The sequence below is a fragment of the Ursus arctos genome, unplaced genomic scaffold (assembly GCF_023065955.2).
Source record: "Ursus arctos isolate Adak ecotype North America unplaced genomic scaffold, UrsArc2.0 scaffold_3, whole genome shotgun sequence".
NCBI lineage: Eukaryota > Metazoa > Chordata > Mammalia > Carnivora > Ursidae > Ursus > Ursus arctos.
In genome coordinates, this window is record NW_026622985.1 from 99,532,952 (window position 1) to 99,556,612 (window position 23,661).

At 56.3% G+C, this 23,661-nt stretch overlaps 1 long non-coding RNA gene across 2 annotated transcripts; it reads right to left on the bottom strand.

Moving 5' to 3' along the window:
• Nucleotides 1-23,618, bottom strand: LOC123002271 (uncharacterized). 2 transcript variants are annotated; one of them, XR_007188182.2, is made up of 3 exons: nucleotides 23,395-23,618; nucleotides 14,411-14,540; nucleotides 1-479 (listed from the first exon to the last, which is right to left on the bottom strand). It is a non-coding gene; the product is annotated as an uncharacterized LOC123002271 (long non-coding RNA). The 2 variants fall into 2 exon arrangements; XR_006412012.3 differs by lacking the exon at nucleotides 1-479 and adding an exon at nucleotides 12,033-13,846.
• Nucleotides 23,619-23,661: the final 43 nt, after the last annotated feature.

The following is a 23,661-nucleotide window of genomic DNA, read 5'->3' on the forward strand; positions in this document are numbered from 1 at the left end:
CTCCCCACTGACCTCACATCAGCAGGCAGGGCTTCCTTGAACACTGAGTTTAAAATAAGGGCACACAGCCCTCAATTTCTGCTTATCTGCTTGTATTTCTCCCCCACAGGATTTATCACCACCTAAAATTAGCTCTCTGTTCCCTTCGTTGGCCTGTTTCATGTGTGGCCCCCCTGAGGGAAGCTTGGGGGACAGGCCCTGGCCTCACCAGCAATGCCCCCTGTGCCGTGGTGCCTGGGACGTAGCTGGAGCTCAGAGATAGGAGTCAGGAATGTTCATCCAGAGAGGCAAATACCACACACAGAAGCTTTTCCTCAACACACGGGACATCCTTCTGTAGAAAGCAGCCATCACGGTAAGGTCCAGGGCCCTGGGGGCTTCGAGGCCCTCTCAGGGAGCTGTGAGCTCAAAGCTATTTTCATAACGGGAACACGGTATTTGCCCTTTTCTGCCTCGTTTCCAGCGGCTCCAGGATCTTGCTACAGAGAGAAGACAGAAGCAGACGTGAGAATCCAGCCGTCTGTGACCGTATAAAACAACGCCAGTCTTCCTAATAACAATTTTTGTTTTGGAATAGTCATTTCTCCTACAACATATTACATATATTAACATCTAATGGGTTTATTTTTCTTTTAAAATGAGTTAATTTTAATTTCTCAGTTCTAGTTTCTATTATGTGAAGCGTCAGCAGATGTAATCCACAACAACAAGTCTTCGGGGTCCCCAACGATTCTTTTTTTTTTTTTTTTAAAGATTTTATTTATTTATTTGACAGAGATAGAGACAGCCAGCGAGAGAGGGAACACAAGCAGGGGGAGTGGGAGAGGAAGAAGCAGGCTCACAACGGAGGAGCCTGACGTGGGGCTCGATCCCGCAACGCCGGAATCACGCCCTGAGCCGAAGGCAGACGCTCAACCGCTGTGCCACCCAGGCGCCCCCCCCCCAACGATTCTTAAGAGTGTGTGCGGGGGTCCTGGGACCACAGAGCTTGAGAGCTGCAGCCACAGGCCCCGTCCAGCCGTCGACGAGATCCCAGCTGGTCTGTTTTACCCGTGTCCTCTCGTCACATTAAACAGACAAGCTGTAGACCAGTGTGTATAACACGACCCTTTCATGTAAAGTCGAAGAAACTATAATAATCATTTGTTTAGTGGTAATTCTGCATACGCAGAATTGGCCATGGTTTCTGGGGGTACTTCCAGGAGGGGAGCAGACAGAAGGTGGGGAAGGACTTATTTCTTCCTATGTGTACCCGTAGTGTGTGCATTTTTGTACAATGGGATTTATTCCTTTATTACACAGACTTTTTAAATTTTTATTTATTTATTTATTTATTTATTTATTTATTTATCTATTTAAGTAGGCTCCATGCTCGGCATGAACTCAAGCTCCAGCGCGGGACTTGAACTCATGACCCTGAGATCAAGACCTGAGCTGAGATCAGGAGTCAGACGTTCAACTGACTGAGCCACGCAGGTGCCCCCAGACTCCTTTTCTAAAGAATGGAGGGGAAATGAAAGCCTGAGGAGGCTGGGCTAATTGGCAGGGGAGGCTCTCGGGAGGCGGAGGCCCGCACACCAGGCAGGAGTCCGAGGCCAGCGGGCGGGCAGCCCGGGCTTTGGAAGGCCTCGTGGACACGGGAGAATGGGGAGTGGTACCAAGGCCAGGCTGCGTGCTGGAGGATTGGTCTGCTGAGCTCAGAGCATGGCAGGGGACTTGGGGGGGGGGGGGTTCAGTCGTGGAGGATTCAGAAATGAGCCCTCACGGTCCTGTGGGGAAAGCCCGCTGCCGCCGGGACGACGGAGCAGCCGCAGTGCATGGAGCGCCGACTCTGAGCAAGCTTGTACCAGGGGCCTCAAACACGTCACTCATGTACTCTGTCATGGCTCCTGGAGGCTTGCACCCAGGGGGCTGGCGCCCTCAGCATTTTTTGGCGGTGCCCAGGGGACTGATGCCCAGCTCTGGTGGTCGATGTGCTGCCCTTACAGCCGGAAACCGCCCGTGACCTTGAGAGCCGCTTCGCGTGCTCAGGCTCGCTAGTTGGCCCATGTGGTGGGAGTGGGGCGGGCTGGCAGATACACTCCCAGGGGCACTGCAGACAGGCGAGGGGCCCTGCAAACGTCCACCTTTTCCCCAGTCGCGGTGGGGGAGGTCCCAGATGGGGCTGCGACTCTCACTTTTGCTCTGTTTTCCCCCAGCGTCCTTTCTTAACCTCCACCCCTTCTGCAGCTTGTCTTTCTGAGCAGACTTCAGCATCGCCGAGGTCCCACTGACAGCACTAGCCTTGGGGGTGGGGGGGAGTGACACGCGCAGAGTCTCGGCCCCCCACGCACCCCCCACCGTGAGAGCCACGTCTGCGGAGGTCGGGAGCAGCGCTTTGCGTGCCCCACAGTGCCCAGCACGGGCAACCCGCTGTGGCCGACAGGACCGGGCTGGCGGGCACGTCCTTGGCGCGTTTCTGCTACGGTTCGACCTTCTCTCAGGTGAACTCTCAGCCGAAAGCGTAAGCAATCAGTGTCCTGGCTTGCTGTGTGCTGGTCCCGCAGTTTCCAGCTGACTCTGCGGCTTCACGCTGGTGGTCTCCCTTGGCGATTTGCAGCCTGCTGCCAGCACTCCGTCCTGGCGCCTCTAGAAGTCCAGTCCCACCACATCTTCCCGTTTCACACACCACTTGTGATGAAGACATCCAGAATCTGCAGATAAAGAGCTTGAAGAGCACACATATCCCAACTTCAATTTCAGGCTGCATCGTCCCTTGAGGTAAATATTGATTTGGTATTTAAGTTCCATCAATATTTACCTCTTAAGTCAATAAAGCTTGATGTGTATCTCCACCGACATGGGTATCTGCTTAGACTTTCCTCCACTCCAGCCTGTACTCCAGCAGTCTGGGGAGCAGAACAGGTCTCGTGGGCAGCAAGGACTTCCGGGTCCACTGGTTCCTCCTTGGGCCGCGGTGCCCTGCGTGGTTTCCAGGTCCCTTTCCCTGAGGTTGCCCCTACTTCCACCTTCATGAAGTTAGGAGGGGCCGCAGGTCTGTTGCTTCGGGTTGGCAAATGGCAGCATCTGCAAAACTAAACATGGTTTTTCCATTTGGACAGAAAAAAATATTCGCACTGATTTTGGCTAGTACTTCTGGGAAGCAAATTTCTGGAGAGAGTTACAAAAACAATCAGATGGCCTTAAAACTGGGACCAAGGAGATGTGGGCTCTGGTTTCCACGGGTGGGGCCCTGCAGAGGGGACAGGAGGGCCCCTGCAATGCCTCTCAGCCTGAAGGAGCCTGTGGGTCCCTCAAACCACCCTGGGGGGCCAGCACCAATGCCACCAGCTGCAACCGGACCCTGGGAGGTGTTCTGGGGTCGCATTGTGGGAGGGGAGAGTTGGGAGGTCAGCTGAGCCAAGCCTCTCCACTTACGGAGGACAGAGGTGGGGCTGGGATGGGCTCTCCTGCCTCCCAGGGCAGCAGCCCTTCCTTAGTGCGGCGCCTAACCAGCCCGCAGCGGCTCTGCACGCTCTGCCCTGGGCGCGGGCAAGGGACAGACCTTCACCAGATATGACGGTCAAGTTCACGTGTCAACGTGGCTGAGTCCCGGGTGCCCAGACGTTGGGTCTGACAGCACTCCGGGTGTCCTCAGCGAGGGTATTTCCAGATGAGATTAGCGTCTGAATGTGCACACTGGGAAAAGCAGATTGCCCTCCCCAGGGTGGGAGGTCTGGATAGGAGAGAGGGCCGGGGGAGTATTTGCCCTGGGCCTGTTTTCAAACTGTGACGTGGGTCTTCAGCTGCACTCGACGGGTGTGACCCCACTGCCCTCCCAGCTCTCCAGCTTGCACGTGGCAGCTCATGGGACTTGCCAGCCTCTGCAGTCACGTGAGCCCACTCCTCACGTGCACACGTGTCTGGATCTCCTCCGGGTTCTGATTCTCTGGAGCAGGCCGGCTGGTGCTCCAGCAGGCCCTGGGGTGAGTGTGCTGCACTCACGGATCTGAAGCCTGGGGCTTCCACGGCCTCTGACCCCACAGAGATGCGACACTGATATCCTGGCCACCAAAGGACGGTTCGGGGCGAGCCCCGGGGCTCTCAGACGTTGGACGGCATCTAGGGGTGACGAAACAGTCAGCTCTCCACAGCACGTGGTTTTCAGCCACGAGCACCGTACGTCTACGCAGGACTCAACACTGCAGGCAGCACGGCTCGGGTAGGTGCGCACCGGGGGTCGGGCACAGGAAGCTGTCACTGCTGCCGCCAGGGCGCCCAAGGGACCTGGTCAGGGGCGCAGGTTTGCAGGCAGGTGGGCGTGGGGGTGAAAGGGTCCCGAGCACCTCCCTGGAGCCCCGAGACCTCCCAGGGGCCCCACAAGCTCCTTCCTGCCCAGCCACATGCGCGTGACAACAAGAGCTTCTTCACCTCCTTCAAACAAAACAGCAGAAGGACGACAGACGCAGACAGGAAACCCAGCATCTTCTGCTCGGCCAGACAGCGAAGAGATGGACAGAACTATAAATACAGCTGCTTGCCATGAAATACGTCCGCCAGAATATAAAGGATTTATCGTTATTTTTAAATGAATTATTTTTATCATCATTATTTTTAAATGAATTAATATTGTTAAATGTTCTTGGTTTCCAATTTTCCAATACAGAAAATTTCTAATTGGTGATTTCTAACGTGGCAAATATCAACAGACGTAATTCACAGGAACAAATGCTCTTTGGGTCCTCCCAGCTCCTGAGAGTGTGAAGAGGTCCTGGCATGCTCCGGATCGTGGCTCTGCTCCCCTCCCCCACAACAAACCACCACCTCCTGTTCCTTGTCACCTGTCACACAGGCCTCCCAGGTGAGGGAGAGAAAAGCAAACACATCGGGCCTCTCAGGTGAGGGAGAGAACAGCAAACACATCGGGCTTTCCATTTCCCAGGCTCTGTTCTAAGCCCTTTGCAAATATTAACTCACTTGATCCTCATGTAATGTCATAAGGTGAGCGTTATTTACTAACTCCCATTGACAGGGGAAGCACAGAGAGGTTAAGGTACTGGCCCTTGGTCACACCGCTGGGAAGGAGCAGAGCCGGGATCCACAGGCAGCCAGGCTCCAGGCTCTGAGTCGCTGGGCTGTGCTGTCTCCCACGCCAAATTATGAGTCACTGATGCTCACTGGTCTGCTTCCTCGCAAGCTGCACCTGCGTTTTACTAGCAGTCTTTGATGTCCTGCTCTGTGGTTTGCAGTCGCAGGTGGTCCGGCCTCCTGTGGCCGACGCGCGTGCGGTGCGTGCCGCGTGTGTTCTACGTGGCTAGGGCTCGGCCCAACAAATCCGCAGCCAGGGGGTGAGCAGCAGAATCTTACTTCCTCCCAGTCTGGAGTCTGCAAGGCCGAGGTCAGGAGGGGGCAGGGCGGGCTCCTCCTGACACCTCCCTCCTCGCCGACGTCTGTGTCCAAACCTGCACGTCAGCGCGCCAGACCTGGGCCGCCCTAACCCACCGTGCCTCGTCTCGACTACTTGCCTGCAGAGATCCCGTGTCCAAAGAAGGTCCCCTGCAGGGCGCTGGGGGCTAGGACGTCCACGTGTGAACGCGGGGCGGGGGTGCATAATCCAGCCCCCGACTATCTACACCACAGCCGTGCTCCTGCTGTCGTTCTGTAACACGAGCACCGCGGGGGTGTGGGGAAAGCGTCCCCCTCGGGCCGGCCTGCCGACCAGCCTTCGGCAGGGGAACAAGCCCGCGTGGGGGGCCGATCGAGAGGGCGCTCCGAGCTGAGTGAGCCCAGGGTTCGCTCTGCGTCTCCCTCTCTTCTCGCTCTTTCCCAGCCCGGCTGGCCACAGCGGGGACTTGAAGCTCAGTCCTGGAAGAGGCCCCCGGACTGAGGCTGCCGTGGCAGCAGGGAGGGGACGTGAAGGCTGTTCCTGCGGTGGGCGCTCGTCCTGCCCTCCTGGACACAGGCACAGTGACTTCCCTGGCACCAACACGGCTTCTCCAGGGCACCCCGCAGGCCAGGTGCTGCTGGGGGAGGTCTGGCTCTCACCGAGTGCTCCCTACAGCTGTTTGTGGCAGGGCAGTGCTCATATCCCAGTTACCGGGAGTAAACTGAGGCAACATGCGGTGACTCAGCAGAGGCCACATCATGGTTTCCTGGGAGGACAGCTTCTGTGTTCTTGGCCCACACACAGCAAGGTCGCCAGCGGAGCCTGGCACCTTCCACAAAAGCTGTTTTGTAAGATTAAGATAAAATAACGTGCAGATTTACAGAAGTGAGAGGCTGGGGGCTGATTATCGGCTACTCAAAAGGCCTCCCCAGAGGATCATGTTCAGCTGGAGGCCGTGGGGCCGGCGCGTCCTTCCCCTGCTCCTGACACGCCTCCCGGCCATGTTTGTTCCTAAAACTTATCACAACCTGCAATTTGATTAAACAATACATCAACTGTGGCCCCTGGAGTTCTGTTTCTCCGAAAACTGAGTCAAACGACTTTAGAAAGATTCCATAACGAGTTTGCCTTTAAAAATTGCCATTGTATTAGCTGTGGACAGGACACTTGTAGAAAATAGAGAAAATCATAACTAAAATATTTTTTAAAAATCTTTTTTAAAAAGAGGCTCAGTCCGTGAAGCATCTGCCTTCGGCTCAGGTCATGACCCAGGGGTTAGGATCGAGTCCCTCGTCCGGCTCCCTGCTCAGCTGAGAGTCTGCTTCGCCCTCTGCCTCTCCCCCAGCTTGTGTGCACTCTCTCTCTCTCAAATAATTAATAAAATCTTTTTTAAAAATCTTCAAAAAAAGAAAAAGAAAATAGGGAAAGTCATAAAAATGTAGAACTCTACGCTAAGATTACATTATGTCTTTAGTTCTCAATCCATCTTATTTATAAAATTTTCTTGTTGAGGTAAAAAATCCATGAAGCTAATCTTATTTGTACAGCTTGTGTAACTACCATGTCATTAAGGATAAGAGAACATTCCGGAACCCCAGAAAGTTCCCCAGTGCTTTTATCAGTGAGTATGTCCCCTTTAGTTATTACTCCTATGCATCCTGCTTTAGGGAGACCCAACCCAGAAATCCCAGACTGTAACCCCAGGTGTGGTTTGCACCAGAAAAGACCAACAGTTCCCGGCAGCGACTCCAAGGAAAGGCCATGACTCCACACTAAAAAGAGAAAAGTGAAAGTGTGCATTGGTATGTCCGAAATTCAAGATATTTCTATACCTTTTTTAAAAAGCATTCCTTGCTTTCAGGACTCTTTCAATTAATCAACCAGCTGAAAAATCACTGCGAAGAGGATTTCTACTGTAGTTGAAGTAGTAAAATGCACTTACTTTGCAAAATTTTGATTTATCAGAACCTTGTCTAGCTATTCCATTCCAGAATTATCTTCAGTCTACTTGTTCAGTGCACAACACACTCTACAGGTCTCGCCCCCACTGAGCACAGCATAAGGCATCTTGTGACGCTCTTCTGTGTGAATTCTGTTCCTTGACTGAACATAGTCACTGAGGCCGGTGAAACCCTTAACTCCCCGCGCACATAGTAGGTTCTCAATGACAAGTGTTAGCCTGAAGCCAACTTGCCATTTGTTTCTAATTTCGAGGAGTCGGCACAGATGCAGGCACCTGGACGTGCTCCTTCCTCTCTCCGTGCACACTGGACATGCCCTCCCCTGACACTCAGGGTCACGAGGACATGGGGCAGAAAGACCACAAGCCCATTGAGCGCAGGACTGTGTCTTTTCATCCCTGAACCGAAGAGTGGATTCAGCGCCCTCTGTCTACCAAAGCACTGGGTGTTTAAGACTGTGGGCCCAGGGCCCAGGGTGGTGGATGGAATCCTGCCCCCCCAAAAGCTATGCCCAAGTCCCCAATACCTGTGAATGTGACCTTATTTGAAACTAGGTTCTTTGCAGATGTGATCAAGTGATGGCTGTGGATGAAGGGTGGGCCCCAACCCAACAGCTAGGCCAGAGAGGAGCTGGCCCCCGCGAAGAAGACAGAGGGGGCCATGCAGCCCCACGCCACGGAGCGCCACGGAGTGCCACGGAGCGCCACGGCTGGAAGCATAGCTGAGAGCCAGCAGTGAGTCCTGGAACCTCTCCGGTCTCCTGCAAAGCCTCCAGGAGGAGATTTCTAATGCTTTGAGCCCCCCAGTGGGTGTCTTACAGGTAACTTGAGGAGGACTGAAGACCCGGGCCCTGAGCACCGCTGTGGAACCGAGTCAGAGTGCCCACGTGCCCTGGGTCCGCCGTGGCTTCTTCTATCTGTTGTGCTCATCCCATGTGACGGGCCAGTTCTGCCCGCGTGGCTGAAGCTCTCAGAGCCCCGGCTCAGGGGAAAAATGCCCGAGGTCCCTGACGATGCCCACCACCCTCGCCCCTCCCTCTCTGCTCCTTGGTGACCCAGCTTTGCCAGCTGCTGTTTGTCTGCTGGGGTAGTGGGGATACCGGGGCCACCCACCCGTGGCTGACCGAGGCCTGTCAGGAGACGCCTGGGCCCAGAGCCCGCTGTCCCACGTGAGGGCGTGGATGGCTGGGCTGAGTTACAGGATGGTCCTAGGGGGTGAAGCAGGATAACTGAATTAAATCTGGTTTCTTTTCCCAACGTACCCTGTATTTCACTCGGAGCCACGAATCTGAAACCCAGAAGATACCCTAAGCATCTATAAGGCTGTTTCTTTTGCCAAGCCCCTCCCCGCCATGACCTGCTCCGGGGTCAGCAAGCTGGTGTCTTTAACCCCTTCTGACAGCTGCGGAGCCTCGGTGGCCCAGGGTGGCCGGGTCAGGTGGCTTGCCCAGGGGCTCCCAGGCCGCCAGTGGCAGGGCTGGCTCGAGTCCCCCACACCTAGTCCTGGGGGATCAAAGGCAGCTTTCAGAGCAGCTGCACCCCAACCCCATCCTCCACCCAAAAGTCAGACCCCATAGCCGCCCTCCTCTCTCTGAAACTGCTCAGCAGAGAAGCTTCCGTGCAGATCTCAGGGGTGTGAAATCTTGTTATGCTGCTGACCTGAAGTCTGTCTGTGGCATTAAATGTCAGCATGCCCAAGGGCTGGGATGCTTTCCAAGGCTTGTGGGTTCAAAGCCTGGGAGGCTGGGAGATGATGACACCATTTACCTGGATCCCGAGGTTACTGGAGAAAGTGCTTATGAGTCAGGTGACATGAGCTCAGCATGGGAAAATAGGACAGAAACAAGAGCCATCGTTTCAGACCTGATATAACACACAGTCTGCTTGCAAAGCTGAAATATACACAAACGAAGCCTCTGAAATGCATTCTAAAGGGATTTATCTATAAGCACAAAATGACATCCAGGCTAACTGTATAAGCACTGGCAGAAACGATGAGCTCACCCAAAGGTGAAGGGAGTAATCCTGGAGGCCTTCCTGTAGGAGAGGAGGCGTCTCCAGTCAGGTTTTACAGGCCAGGGATTGGTGACCAGGACATTCCAAAACGAGGAGTAGCACTAGCCAATACTCAGCAACAGAGCCTTTTATTCAGAAGTTTTGAGAGAGCACAGAGAGGAGAGAGAGAGGGAAGGAGGAAGACAGAGACAGAGACAGCAGAGACAGAGAGAGGCTTCTCATTTTGCTTGGGAACCAAGCACTCAGGAAAACAATTTGGAATCTTTTCAGGAAGCGTGCCTTCCTGCTTTCTTTCCGCTTCTCCCAGAGTCAATGGTCTAAACCCTCCTGTCGTGATGTTTGTGTAATTCCAGCGGTTCCGGTTGGTTTATTTAATTAGAGCGACGATCTCGGCCTGCCAGCCAGAGTCCATGAGACCTCAGCCCTGCTGCCCTCCGACCCCGCACGGGGGACTCGCTCACCCTCCGACCCTGGAGGCTATTTTTATCCGCTTGATCTCAGCGTGATTAGTAAAGGCAATTAAGCAGCCAGATCAAAGCTCAGGGCCGGCGCCTCTCACACACTCTTTAACAACCCTTCCAGGGTTTACAGAAATGAGCCTAGAAGGAATCAAGCATGGCCATGAATAAACATCACCCGAAAAACGTTAGGACGACCTCAGTCCACCTCTGGAAGAATGTTCCAGAAACCAGGGACAGAAGCGCCTGTGGGGTGGGGACCGGCTGGCTGGGAGGGAAGGGGCTTCATTTCACTGCATTCTCGGCTCCTTTCCCGTGTTGTCCACATGCTTATCCCACCACGGAGAAATAAATCCCTCAATGTCTGATGAAACCCTCACGCTCCTGCCTCGATTCAGTGCGAGGTTTTCTGAGACATTAAACTGAAGCCCCGGACCCCCCTATATTTTGTCGTGGCCTTTTTTTTTTTTAATAAAAAAGTGTTATGTGTTTCTTTTTTTCTTTTTTTAGTTTCTGAAACAGAAGGACCAGCCAATATTTAGAGGCTACAAAACAAATCAGACTAATGTAATCTGGGGCGGGGCGCCTAAAGGGTTTCAGGGTTGACCACTGCTTCCAGAAGCAGGGCCCTCCCAGGAGGAAAGAAAGGGCACATCCCGGCCTCAGGCATCACCGCAGGAAAGACGCTGGGCCGAGAGGCCAGTGGCCGGGCGGGGGGGGGGGGGGGGTCGAGGCCTGAACCCCAGCCCCATGCTTTTTGGCACTCGGGCTGCTGAGTGCCCTGCCCACGGCTAAGGCAGAGGGAGAAGAGGAAGGTGCTGGGGGTCCAGAAGCAGGGGTGCTTTCTCGCTGAACGCGTCATGGGGAGCAGCTCAGACTGTCCTCGAGGATGACAAAGAGAGGCCACATGTGCCGAGTAGGTACTGGTGCGGCTCTGGACAGCCTGGCCGATCTGGCCCAGTGTAGACGCCTGCCACATGCCAGGCACTGCCTGGAACATCGTGGGCGGGGGCGGGGGGCTCTGGCTCTGACGACCCCATCCTGGGCAGCCGCCCTGCAGCAGGTCGCAGCCAAGCTGGAGCGGGTCTGCTCGGAGGGAGTCAGACAAAGACACAGAGGAGAGCAGAGACAGAGAGACCCAGAAAGAGAACACAGAGAAAGACACAGACGGAGACGGCTTCATGGCCTAGGTTTCTAAGGAATTCCCTTCCTTACGCCCGACTGTCTGCTTACACCACCCAGGGAGAGCATCGGTTCTTTTTAAACAAAGGCACCTCGATTAAACCCTAAATTAGAACTGAGGAATCTGACCAGTGACGTGGAGTCAGGGTGGGGGTCACTGGGGCATCCCCGTGTGGTGGGAAGCCTGGGCACTCGGGGCGGCGGGGGGTGGGGGGGCGCTGGGGTTTGTTCCGAAGAGCGAGTATGAGGTTTCACACACCTCCAACTACAGGAGCCTAATCACGGGGCCCCGGGCCGCACTCTGGAGCCATCTCTCCCCCCACCCCCGCCAGGCCAGTCCAGGCGTCCCTCGCTGCTCCCAGCCAGTGACCAAGCACAGAGGGGACACTGAGGGAGGGGGATGGGTGCAGGGGCTCAAAAGGTTAGACGATAAAGCTCCCGGTTTGAAGATAAATGAAAGTCCTGGGGATGCCACGTACAGCACGGAACCGTAGTTAACAATACTGTATTGTACCCTTGAAAGTGGCTGGAAGAGATCTGTGACCATGTATGGTAAAGAATGTTAACTCACTGTGGTGACCATTTTCCAAAAGATACACGTACCACATATTATGCTGTTACACATCAATTACATCTCCATTTAAAGAATTAGAAATAAAGCACTACTATTACTACTAGAGAACAGTGAGGTGCGACCCCCGGCGGTGGACCGCTGACCTCTCGCAGGAGGTGAAGCTGGGCTGAACCACCAGGCCCCAGGCGGCCCTGAGGCTCTGATCCTGTCCTGGTAAGAAATCAAAAAAAGCCTTGAGCTCTGGCCCTTCGCAGAAGTGTGCCCCCCCACCCCGACCCCAAACCATCCGAACCGCGGCTCTCAGTCCACAGAGCCGCCTCCCCAGGAGTCAGGCTGGCCGGACGCCCCGTCCATTCCCCTCCTCCCCTCAGTAAGTCTTGCGGTGATTGGACATGGGAATGTCGTCCAACCACTAAGCCGTGTGTCTCGCCCACACACTGTCTTACCACCTACTCATGGAGGAATCCTTTGTCAAGACCAGCATCCCTGATCTTCATAAAAACAGTTAAATTCTGGTTATCTCAGCAATACTCCGGTGACCTATGTCATAAACAATGTGAGCCTAGAATGTTTTCCCACGGACGACACAGAAGGTACCACTCGTTAGATAACTCAGCACAGCCTGCTCTGGACCATTGTGTCCACGTGTGGCCACCGAACAGCCTTGCTCACGGAGAATACGTAATTCCACCCAAAGACCCCACGAGAGGGAGGAGCTCAGGTCAAGCATGGCACAGTCATACGACGGTGTACCGCACGGGCGTCATGATTATGTGGAGGACAGGTTTTTATTGACAGGGGAAATGCCCAGGTCACTCTCCCTTAAGTGGGAAGGTTAGGAAAAATCCCGTCTCTTAACAAAAGAACACATGCGGACTCTGTAAGGGTATTGGGGTGAGAGGAGGGACTCCTTGCATCTGGTCAACCCTCTAAGGGCTCCAAAAACAGCTAAGTCCACCCTAAACCCTCAGTATAAACACCGCGCGGAGGGCCCATTGCTTACCACCCAGCAGTGTTTCCCAGCCTGGCTCCTGATAAGCTTCAGCCCGAGGCTCAGAACTGGGAGGCCCACCCTCATACCCCCTCATCCCGGGTCCATGCTGTGGCGGGAGGAGGAGACATGACTGTGTAACTGGAGTCGCCTTTCGAAGGAGTGGGACCAACACGGCTTCCGTGTTTCCCTGGCTGGGCTGGGAAGCTGGGATCTGCCCGTTGACCACGCACCCCCGGGGTTCCGATGCTACTGGCCTAGCACACACCCCACCAGCAGTGTGGGAGAACCCAGATGGCCCCCCGCCACGGCTCGCCGGCTTCAGGACAGGTGACCGAGCAGAGAAGTGTCCCTGAGGGGCGGGGGCGTCCATGGCGGGTTTCTTCTCCTGTAACGCCCCATGTTTGGGTGTTCCCTCTTTATTCCGATTCCTGGCCAACTATTTGTTTCTTGCCAGGTTTGTATCAACTCAGCACAATAAACACCAGTAATCTCACTGATGGCATAAATTAGGAATGTCCTTCCATGCCGCCTCCCCAGAGCAGACAGACAATTCTGGGGGGGAGTGGGCGCCGAGGCAGCATCTGTAAACATTTACGGGGCACCTCTGTGCAGTTCAGTCCTGAGAAGCGTGTGAGCTGACGCCCCCGCCCCTGCAGGTGCGTAAACAGCTCCAGGCAGCCGCGAGAGGCGTCCCGGCATGGCAAACTCCGGCACTGCCCACGGCTCTCAGGCTTTGTCACCTTTAACAATTAACATCTCATTTTGGACACTTAACATTCGCCTTTCAAGGGCTGGAAAACGTGTTATCTGCCAGATGATTTAGGTAGTCGCCTGGCAAACTTGACGTCTTCAAAAGTGATAAAGTCCGCGTCAGATCAAGTGGTGTCTGAATTATCGCAAATTCTGAAACTAGCCCAGCATCAGGAGATTGGCCTGGCAAGAATCATCCCCAATGTGTAACCCAGAAGCCGTGTCTAGGAGATTCTGGTAGGAGGACTTGGCTGCTCCTGGACACATTATGCCCTTCTGGCAACCAAACGTTTTCCTGATGTTTCACCCAACGGAAAGCAAAAGGGCATTCTCCAAGTAGCTTTCAACTTTACACCAGACAGATCCAAGTTCCTTCGCTTCTACGGCCAAAACCAGCTCAGAGGGGCGCCTGGGGCTCAGTCCGTTAAGTGTCTGCCTTCGGCTCAGGTCATGACTCCGGGTCCTGGGATCGAGCCCCGCATCGGGCTCCCTGCTCAGAGGGGAGCCTGCTTCTCCCTCTCCCACTCCCTCTGCTTGAGTTCTCTCTCTGTCAAATAAATAAATAAAATATTTTTTAAAGATAAAAAATAAAACAGGCTCAGGAATGCCGCCGCCATTTACATGCAGAGACTGAACCGCCAATAGCATTTATGCTCGTTCCGTGACCAAGGAATTAGGAGAGGTTAGCAGGGACTTCACTGGGGCAGGCAAGCAGGCAGGTTTCAAGCCAAGGTCACAAAACAACAGGCTTGGGTGGGCCTCTGAGATGTGGGCCCGTGCGTCCAGATTGGCTCCTGCGAAGAGTCTGGGTGGTGTCAGGTCGGGATAATTAGAGGGAATGTCCAACCCAGTCTCGAGGCCAGGAAAGGCAGGTGTCGGCAGACTGGTTTCCCAGCCGCCTCGGCCTTTCGGCCTGTTATTTGGCCCGGAGTCATCGGCCCCCACCTGCACCACGTGCTCAACCTCTTACTCATCACAGAAACGCACAGGAAGCCAAACAGCAGCACCTGGACACACCCGCCGGGACGCCCATGAAAGAGCACTTCACATGGGCGAACACACACCGAAGCGGCAGGCACGGGGGTGAGCCCTCACCGGAGACGGCCCCTACCTGAGCGAGTCCTTTTGCAGTTCACACCCCATCTCATTCCATGGGGGCTCCGAGGAGGAGCGTCTTCAGCTCTGAGGGGCCAGGGCCGCAACGCTCCTGCACTCGAGCCTAGGTCTTTCCGGCAACGCCGCTGCACGGAGAAAACACCAGGATAAGTGGCAGGAAAACGGCCGTTCTCTCCCTGAACCCCTGGACTTCACTTCTCTTTGTAAAATACTTGTGTGATCTCTAGTTGTGTCTGTGCCCCCTCCCCAGACGTGGCCGTCTGGAACACTGCTATTTCGTTAAAATGTAACATCCCAGGGGCGCCTGGGTGTCTCAGTCTGTGAAGCAGCCGGCTCTTGGTCTCGGCTCAGGTCATGGTCTCGGGGTCGTGGGATCAAACCCCGGCCTTGGGTTCTGTGCTCAGCATGAGATGAGATGCAGCACAGAGATGCATGTTTTCAGAGACTCCCAGACACTTCCGAAGCAGGTCATCATCACGCCAGGACAATCTGGGGAGTGAAGGCATGGGATTAAGGGTTAAGCCGGGACACAGCTCACGGAGGGACCAACGTGCCCAAGCTGAGATGTCGGGTCACCCTGTGGCAGATCACACTGCTGGAGACACTCGGGAGAAGCGTCAGAGGACCGGCCTCGGCTGACCCCCAGCATGGTGACTCACACCCATCGTAAACATCGGGAGACAGTTTATGGCAGGCTGAGCATGAAGACGCGAAGACCAGACATCAGAGTACCGTCCTCGCTCCCATGCACGCAGTCATCACCCGGTGCACAAGCCGCCTCCTCCCACAGCCTTATTCTCTGAAGGGTCAGCATCTGTCACCATCCTTTTTATCATAAAACTGTTTCTACAAAGAATCGGAAGCAGCCACAAATGTTAGTCATCTTTCATCCCTGTAAGCTGGCACTCTTCCGGGCCCTCTTGTCGGCCACGTGTCTACTCTCCATTCTGCCTGTCTTCCTCCGTAAGGGGGGGCCTGGTGTGGCCCACCTGGAATAAAGCCCCTCCCAGCCTCTACGTCCAGGTTCAGGTCAATGCGATGAAGGCAGAGCTCCTGTGCTCCTGCCAGGAGATGTTCTTCGAGGCCTAGTTTTCCTCGTGGCTGGAACGTGAACCTCAGAGCCAGCCCTCCAGGAGCCCTCACGGGCGTGAAGTGGCCTTGGGCATGGAAGCCACGCCTGGCCAACAGTGGGCTAAGAAGGAACCGAGTTCCCCGAACCGAGAGGCGCCATTTCTCCGTGGACGTGAGCTTTCCAGGCTTCTTGACTCTGAGGGAGAGAACCGTGCTGCTGAGTTGGAGCTCTTCTCCTGCGGGGAAGGTAGTTCTAACAGACTTGGAAGTTTGCCTTCCCCCCTCCTCTCTCAGCCGACGTTGGGGAGAAATACAGAAGATCAGGGGGTGGTCAGGGGAGGAGATCGGGGAGGGTGACGTGCCTTAGGAAGTCTTCCTGTATTTCCTTTTGGTTGGAGGCATCCGTCATTTATCATTTTTTGGGCATCTTTTATGCAAGAGTGACAACTAGAGACGGAAGCACTTGACAACCGTAAGGCTTTCCCAAATACGCCTCACTCGTTTTTCTTCACGGCTTAGCAAATTCCCTGTGCAGGGCAGTTACCATTAGCATGCAAATGGGGAAGGGAACACAGGCCAGAGACGCAACTCGTCCAACCTCACTGGGGTCGGCATGCGTGGCAACCCCACCCCCATCCGCCCTGGAGCACACGAGACGCCCCTGTTTGAAGGAGACAGTGTCCAGCGTCTCCTTCTCCCCCATCTCCAGCGATGCCCGCCCATGGCCATGTCCCCCAGGGGGTGGCTGGCGTGGTCACACCAAGCGTGTCATCCCCTCAGACGACCCCACCCCTGAAGCTGCAACTCTGACTGCACGTTGTCGGAATGGCCTCTCTGGGCACAGGCTCCCAGCGGGCCCCTCCCCACGCTCACTCAACAGTGTGGCAGTTCCTCAAAATATTGCAGATGGAACCGCCGTTCGACCCGCCTCTGGGTGCATAGCCGAGAGCATGGAAAGCGAGGTCCCGAGGAGTGACGTGGCCACCTGTGCTCACATGGCATCACTGACAGCCGCCAAGGGGGGAGCAAGTGAGTGTCCGCTGCTGGACGAGGGGACCTGCACAACGTGGTCAGGCACAACTTCCAAAGAAGGCCGTCCTGCCGCCTCCGACATGAATGAATCTTGAGAGCATTGCACGATGCGAAAGAGTCCAGACACAAAGTGGCAAAGGGTCCAGGAGTCCACTTACAGGAATTTGTCCCATTTAGAGACAGAGGGTACAGGGTGGGCAACGGGGGCCGAGGGACGGAGAAGGGAAGTTAGTGTCTCCTGGGGAAACTTAGGGAGTTTCAGTTTGGGAAGTTGAGAAAGTTCTGGAGAGGGTGCTGGTGATGGCTGCACACGGTGTGAACGTCCTTGCTGCGCTGAATTGCACACTTAAAAGTGGCTAAGTTGGTAAATTTTATATTACATGTATTTTACCGCAATAAAAAACAACAACCCTAAACTCATGTCTTCCCCGTCCAGTCTTGCTCCGTGCTGACATTTCTGATGCTGCTGGAGGGCACCGCCGTGCTCCTGGTGGCTCAGGCCAGAGGTCAGCTATCCCAGACTCGCCCTCACTCTCCCGTATCAAGCGGGTCACCAGGCCCCCACGTGGCACCTTGCCACGCTGTGGCCGCCATCACTATCCGTCTCTCCTGGGTCCGGCTTCCGTCGCTCCTCACCCAGACCACACGAGACCCTCCTCTGGTCTCCGGCCCCCTGTGTGGCTCCAGCCCATCGGCCACACGCACGTCTGTGAGGAGCTCCCCAACGCTGACCGTATTCTCCCAGCTCACAGTCCCCCGCAGCTGGGGGGTGCCCTGGGGCTCCGGCCCCCGCAGCTCTCCCTCTCAATGCACCGCCCTCGGCCATCTCCACGCCCAGCACCTGCTCTGCCTTCTTCCAGAATGTCATTTCTCTCCCATCGTCTCCCTACCTCCTGAAAGCATCATTGATCCAGAGACTGTCCCGGGGGCTCCGTGTTACCCTCCCTAATGGGAGAGCCCGCTGAGCCATCCTGCCCGCCTCCCTCGGCGTGTGATCTCCACTGCCCTCTGCGGAGCGAGGCTTCCGGGGTGGGGGCCGAGTCTTGCCTCTCGGGTCCCCCCCACCTGGAACATAAGCTGTTGAAGAAGCAGGGGGTGGAGACCGGAGAGCAGCCGACCCTCGTTGCTATTCTCTTGCTTGTAGGTTATAGACCAACTCTGCAAACCTAAGGGCCACAGCATGGGCCAGAGTTCCCTCACAAGGATGACTCTCTCTTGTGTGACTTTAAAGAAATTTACTAGCTTCAGAGACCTAACATCTTAAAACTTAAAAGCCAATCTTGATAATAGTGTTAAGAAAGCACATTAATTTATAAGCCACGGGTGGTGGTTGGACGACAAGAATCAAACTTAAAAGACCTCTGGGCCGTGCTCGTCTGGAAAAGTTAAAAGTGGATGATGTCGTCGGTATATTCGCGAGCATTTAAGAAGCCTCTGTTGAGCGGCTGGTGAGGGCAGCGGCCCAGGCTGCAGAGCACAGGCTCCTCACTCGTGTGCGGAAGGCCCCAGGGAAGGAAAACGGCCTTTGCTCTTCCTGCAAGTGTCTGCTGGGTCCCCAGCGTCCTTCTAGGAGTCTGGGCGTCACTTGCCGGCGGGGAAGGGGAGGTCCTTGCTCACCAGCAAGGTGTTCATGGAGGCAGTAGGACAGTTAGAACGAGGTTCCTTAAACCTCTGGGGACGAGCACAGGGGGTACTGGTGACGTGAAGGACAACCGAAGCCAGGGGAGCGCGTAGAGGGGCAGGGAGGAGGCCCCGCGGAGGGCAGACGGGGGCGCTGGAAGGAGCAGGGAGGGAGGCTGCGGCAGAACGGCGGGACGGCGTTGGGACACAACCCAGGGCAGGACAGCGTGGGGTCTGACCAGTGCTTCCAAAGCCCCCCCTGCCTGCTTTGTGCAAAATAGAGGGTCAAGGAGAGCTCAGGAGGGCTGACGGTGACCAGGGAGAATCTGGAAGAAAGAGCCGGCCTTGTTGACTGGTTTGACCGGCGTGGTGAGGGAAAGGCGCCATGAAGCCTGGTCTCCAGGCGAGCCACTGCGCACAGGGGTGTGGAAACCTAGGGAAGGTGCGGATCTGGGGAGAACTGCAGCCTGGGAAGAGGTCTGGGCGCTTGAGGTACAGACGGCCCGGCCTAGTGAGGGGAGGCTGGAGTCCAGGCCGGGTGCGGGCGACACGACCGGGCCGCAGGGGAGAGCAGACCCTGCGCAGGAAGGGAGTGTGGCCGTGCTGGTGGTCCTGCTGGTGAGGCACTCCCCCAGGGACTGGGGCAAAGGGGCGGGACGCCAGCTCGAGTCACAAAGGCCACAGGGAAGATGAGGCATTCCAGGGGACGGGAGCCGGCCCACACGGTGAGGCGGGAAGACCCTCCGTGGCACGAACAAGAGGAATTCTGGCAGGGCCAGCGGAGGGCAGGGTGGGGAGCAAGGTCGCAGAGACCCAGGCAGCCGGAGCCCCCGCTGCACCCAAGTCCTTGCTGCTTGTTTTTTATGTGACCCTAGAAAATGGTGGATCTGTATCCTTCTTATTCAAAGATCTCTCCTCCTCTGTTCGACTCCTAAAGGACTCAAGGCGACGGCACACAGACACGCAGACACGCACCCCCAGGAGCTCCGGTGCGTGTGAGGCTGGAGAGCTCCGTGAGGACGCCTGCCCGTGCTGGGGGGACGGCCGAGGCCCGGCTCTGCGCTTGGAGCTCCCACTTCTGGTCCCGGCTCCGCCACACGCCGTGGGCCCGTGCTTCAGAGTCCCCTCTGTGGATGGGGGAACGGTGGCCTACACCCCAGACTCCAGATGGAGTGAAAGGGTCCACAGAAGCATGCGACACTGCCGGGAGCACAGCGTGGAACTCATTTCAGCGATTTTCGTGACCCTGAGGAATCACTTCTTTTCTAACCAATAATCTATGTTCTCTCTTTGTGCACTTTCCACCACCTGCACACGTCGGTGGGTGTGACATTAAGATTCTGAAAGGAACCGGAACCGGGTGTCTCCCCGGTTCCGGAAGACAGGCCGTGTCCCTGCGCGCCCCACACCACCGGGCATGAGTCCAGGGACCCGACGCGGGCAGCCGGTGCGGGACGGTGAAGGCCTGGTCTCCCTCAGCTTCCAGCTGGGGCCTCCCATCCACACACCGCCCCCAAGACGGGCAAGCCCTTGCCTTCCTCCTCCCTAGAGTCTGATCCCCGAGAGCTGCTCCTTTCAGGCAGAGCAAGAACAATGGGATGAAGAGTGAAGGACCCTTCCAGCCACCGCAGCCGGCTTTCGCTCTGCAGAGGGCTCCCATCCCTCCGCCAGCCCGTCATGCTCTGTCGCTGCCGTCCACACAGCGCAGGAAGACTGTGTGGTTCTCGGTCTGGAAGGGTATGCGGCCCCTTGGCAATACTTTGCAGGAACGAGGCCACTGCCGCTGTGAAGGTTGTGAGCTGTTCTCACTCAGGACTCCTCACCATGTGCCAAGTCAACTTATACCAACGGTTTCATCAAGAAGCAGGCAGGAGAGTTCAGGGGCCTCGGGGGCTCTGCAAAGCCCAATGCGGACCCTTTTGCATGTCCAGGCGACCCCTCCACCAGGGACTCAATTACCCCAGAGACAGGTGAGGAAACAGAGGGGTCCTGGAAGCTCTGTCCCACCCTCTGGCTTCTGAGCCCTGGGCTCTCTCTGCCTCTCTCCCTCCTCAACTCAAGATGGAAAATGATGAATTTCCTCCTGAGACGCTGCGTCTGTCCCAGCCACCTGGGACCAGCCTCCCTGGGCAACTGTGCCCCCGTGGCTTGGATCACTTCCTCCCAACCGAGGCCAAGCACGCCCTGTGTCCTCGGGCCTCGTGCTTACCGACCTGAGGGACAAGCCCAGGTGGGTGGTGAGGAGGAAGGCCTGGCTTCCGTCCCTGTGCAGCAAAAGCCATTTCTGTCCTCTAGCCTGTCTCCCCATCTGCAGAGTGTCTCTTCCAAATGTTGTGTTCTGGGCTGTCATGATCTGAACGACAGTAACGCCAGGCCCCAGGAGAGGCTGATGGGGACAGTCCCTGTGGCCCAGCGATGACTCAGCTGGACACTGGTTGACGGCTCAATGCCCATCCTACTCTTACTGCTGTCTTTTCACATTTGGGGACGGACCCCACGTCTAGGGTTGAGTCCCTTCTTTGTCACTCATGATTGGTCAGGGATTCCAGATTAGACCCGTAGGCACGGGTATCGTCTAACAGCGATCCCGGCCGAGTCACTGAACGCATGAGAAGCTTGCGGAGGCCTCTAAGGACAGAAGGTGACGGAGAGACCCTGACAGGTATCCTCCAACGACAGGGATCCAGGCTGCGGGAGATGCCGCACTGGACGGCCAGTGGGGAGCAGACAGACTGGGTTCTGGGTGACAAGATGTGGCTTAGCTGCTTGAGAAGCCAACCCTGGACCCACTTGTGTCTGAACCCCGAGTTCTGCAGGCCCCCAAACTTCTGCCTGTTTAAGCCCGTCAAGCTCCTGTTCTGATGGGGCCTATAGTTTTATCTTCCTTCGAACTTCCCCCAGAGCTCGGCGCAGACGCCGCGGGATGCTCACACGCGAGGACGCTGAGCGTGCTCTTGCCACGTGAGTGGGCCCCCGTCAGCGCCCGTGGCGTGCCCGACGTGAGGCTGAGGCCTTCCGCCGCTGCTTCAGTTTGCCAGCGCGCCGTCCCCAAGCACCGCAGACCAGGGGGCCTTAAACCACAGAAATTCATCCTCTCACGTCTCACAGGAAGGGAGTCCGAGATCCAGGCGTGGGCAGGGCCGGCTCCTCCCGGGGCCGCTCTCCCCGGTGGGTGGACGCCATCTTCTCCCCGTGTCCTCACACGAGCGTCTCCCTGTGTGTCTGTGTCCCAATCTCTTCTTACAAGAACACCCGTCAGATTGGAACAGGCCCACCCTCCTGACCTCACTTTACCTGCATTACCTCTCTAAAGGCCCTGTCCCAACACGGTCACAGTCTGAGGTCCTGGGTTAGGACTCAATATGTTCGGTTTGGAGGGACACATTCTGGCCCAGAGCAAGTGCTATGTCGTTTCAACCTGCCCAGAAACCCTGCAGAACCTTCAAGTTGGACTCCACAGGGCTCCAAGGGGATGCCTCTTGCCCAAATTCCCACAGCCAGGAGTGGCCAAGCCAGGATTCCCAGACGCACCTCTTCCCTCCAAGTCCACAGCTGCCAAAGGCCACGTCCCAGAAGAACCCCAAAACCCGCCGAGTAAAGCGCTCTATGAGTTCTGTGTGCTCTGCCCCTTTTAAGGCGCAAAGGAAAACACGGCGAAACCCGGGAGTGGCCCTTCCCCCCGGACGGTCACAGTGCTGTTGGGGTGTTGATCTAACGCTCAGGGAATCACAGAAGCGTTCCTGGTCCTGTCCTGAAGCACATGCCTCTTCGTCGGGGAGATAATCCAACTGCTTCCCTCAAGAGAGCTTACGGACCCCACTCCACCTCTGGTGACAGCTGCTTGGCCAGGGCTGGACCTCTGTCCCAACTGCCACCTGCTGCCCCTCATGCTCTGGGAATAAGTCCCTGGCCTGACACCCGCTGGACACACCAGAGCCCTCCCCCAGCGTGAAACTTCATCATAGGGAGAGCCAGTTGTGACTACTCCGTCATGGCAAGGCAGGGACGTGGGAGGGGCAGGGGCAGCCGGTGGCCTCGTTTCCTGCCCCCACTTAAAGCAGGCAGTCTGAGTCAGGCCGAGCATAGGGAGAGGCGTAGTGAAGCCAGAGATGTGGGTGGAGAGAGAGCTCTTGCAATTCTGGACTTTACTCCTGTTGTCCCTGAAGGCACCTGTCCTCTACCTTTCTCAGAGTCGCACTTCCACAAACTCATCAAAAGTGCGGATCCTGACAGTGACGATGTTCTCCAGCAAGGGGACTGCCGTCTGCGGGATGCAGGACCTGGGTACCCAGCCCACGCTCAGAGGGGTTCATTCTAGGCTACCCGCTGGGCCGGGCCGTGGGCTGTCACGGTTAGAGACGGTGGGGCTCCCGGTACCAGGTCTTTCCCCGAGTATGGTCTTTGCTCCTGTTAAGGGGTTAGCTTGTGTCCCCCACAAAAAAAAAAAATTCATATGTCAAAGTCCAAACTCCCAAAACCTCAGAGTGTGACCTTATTTGGAAATGGGGCCATTGAAGACATGATTAGTCACCATGAGGTCATACCAGAGTGGGGGATTCCTAATGCAAAGTGACTGGTTGCTTACAAAAAGAATGCTGTATGAAGAGAAAGGGTCCACACAGAGGGAAGGCCATGTGAAGACGTAGGGAGAACGCCATCTACGAGCCCAGGAGCGCCGGGAGCCGGGAGCGAAGCCTGCCACCACCTGCTCACGGACTTCCAGCTTCCAGAACTGGGAGGCCGTTTTAGGGTTTAGGGTTGATTTAGGGTGTTTCAGGCACTCTGCCTGTGGCAGTTTCTCAAGGTGGCCCTGGCAGACGTATGGCGCCCGTGCCCGGCCTCCCAGGTCTGGGGCCTGGGGTCTCGTTTAGGCTATGCCCTAAGAGGCCGGGGAGAATCTCTCCCACCGCTGCAGCGGGCGTCGGGGGGGAAGTAGCGCAGGACAGATAGATTTGAAGGAGCAGCAGGGGGGATGCTCCCAGGAAAGGAGGGAGCGTGAGTATCAACACAGGTGGGATGTCACAGACTGAGGCCCGAGGCTCTGGACACCTCAGGGGAAGGACAGCAGAAGTCACAAAAAGTATCAAAGAGGACAAAGTGAGGGAGTCCAGGCGGCTCAGCGAACTCTGCCCGTGTCATTCCCCTGCCTCCCGCGGCCTTGAGGCAGCGCCGGGGCGAAGCCTTCGAGTTCATAGCCAACAGTTGCAAGAAGGTCCCCCCGGCAGCCGACGCCCTCCCCCCACCCCCTGCACTCACTGTCGACTTGCAGGGCGGGGAGAGCAGAGCCGACTGTTTCTTTTCTCAGGGTCAGCCAAGTCTCATGACAAAAGGTGGTGTGACTTAGCAGGCTTTCCAGAGTGGCACAACCTTCCAGAGGGGGTGTTCCTGCTGTGCACCGGGTGACCGCCACGTTTCCAAAAACATTCTGTTTCCACACTTGGCTCACCAGAGGGGGGAGCATTGCACAACGGAAGCAGATAAGAACAAGCCGGTCTCTCTGAGCACAGGGGCCACTGTGTGCCC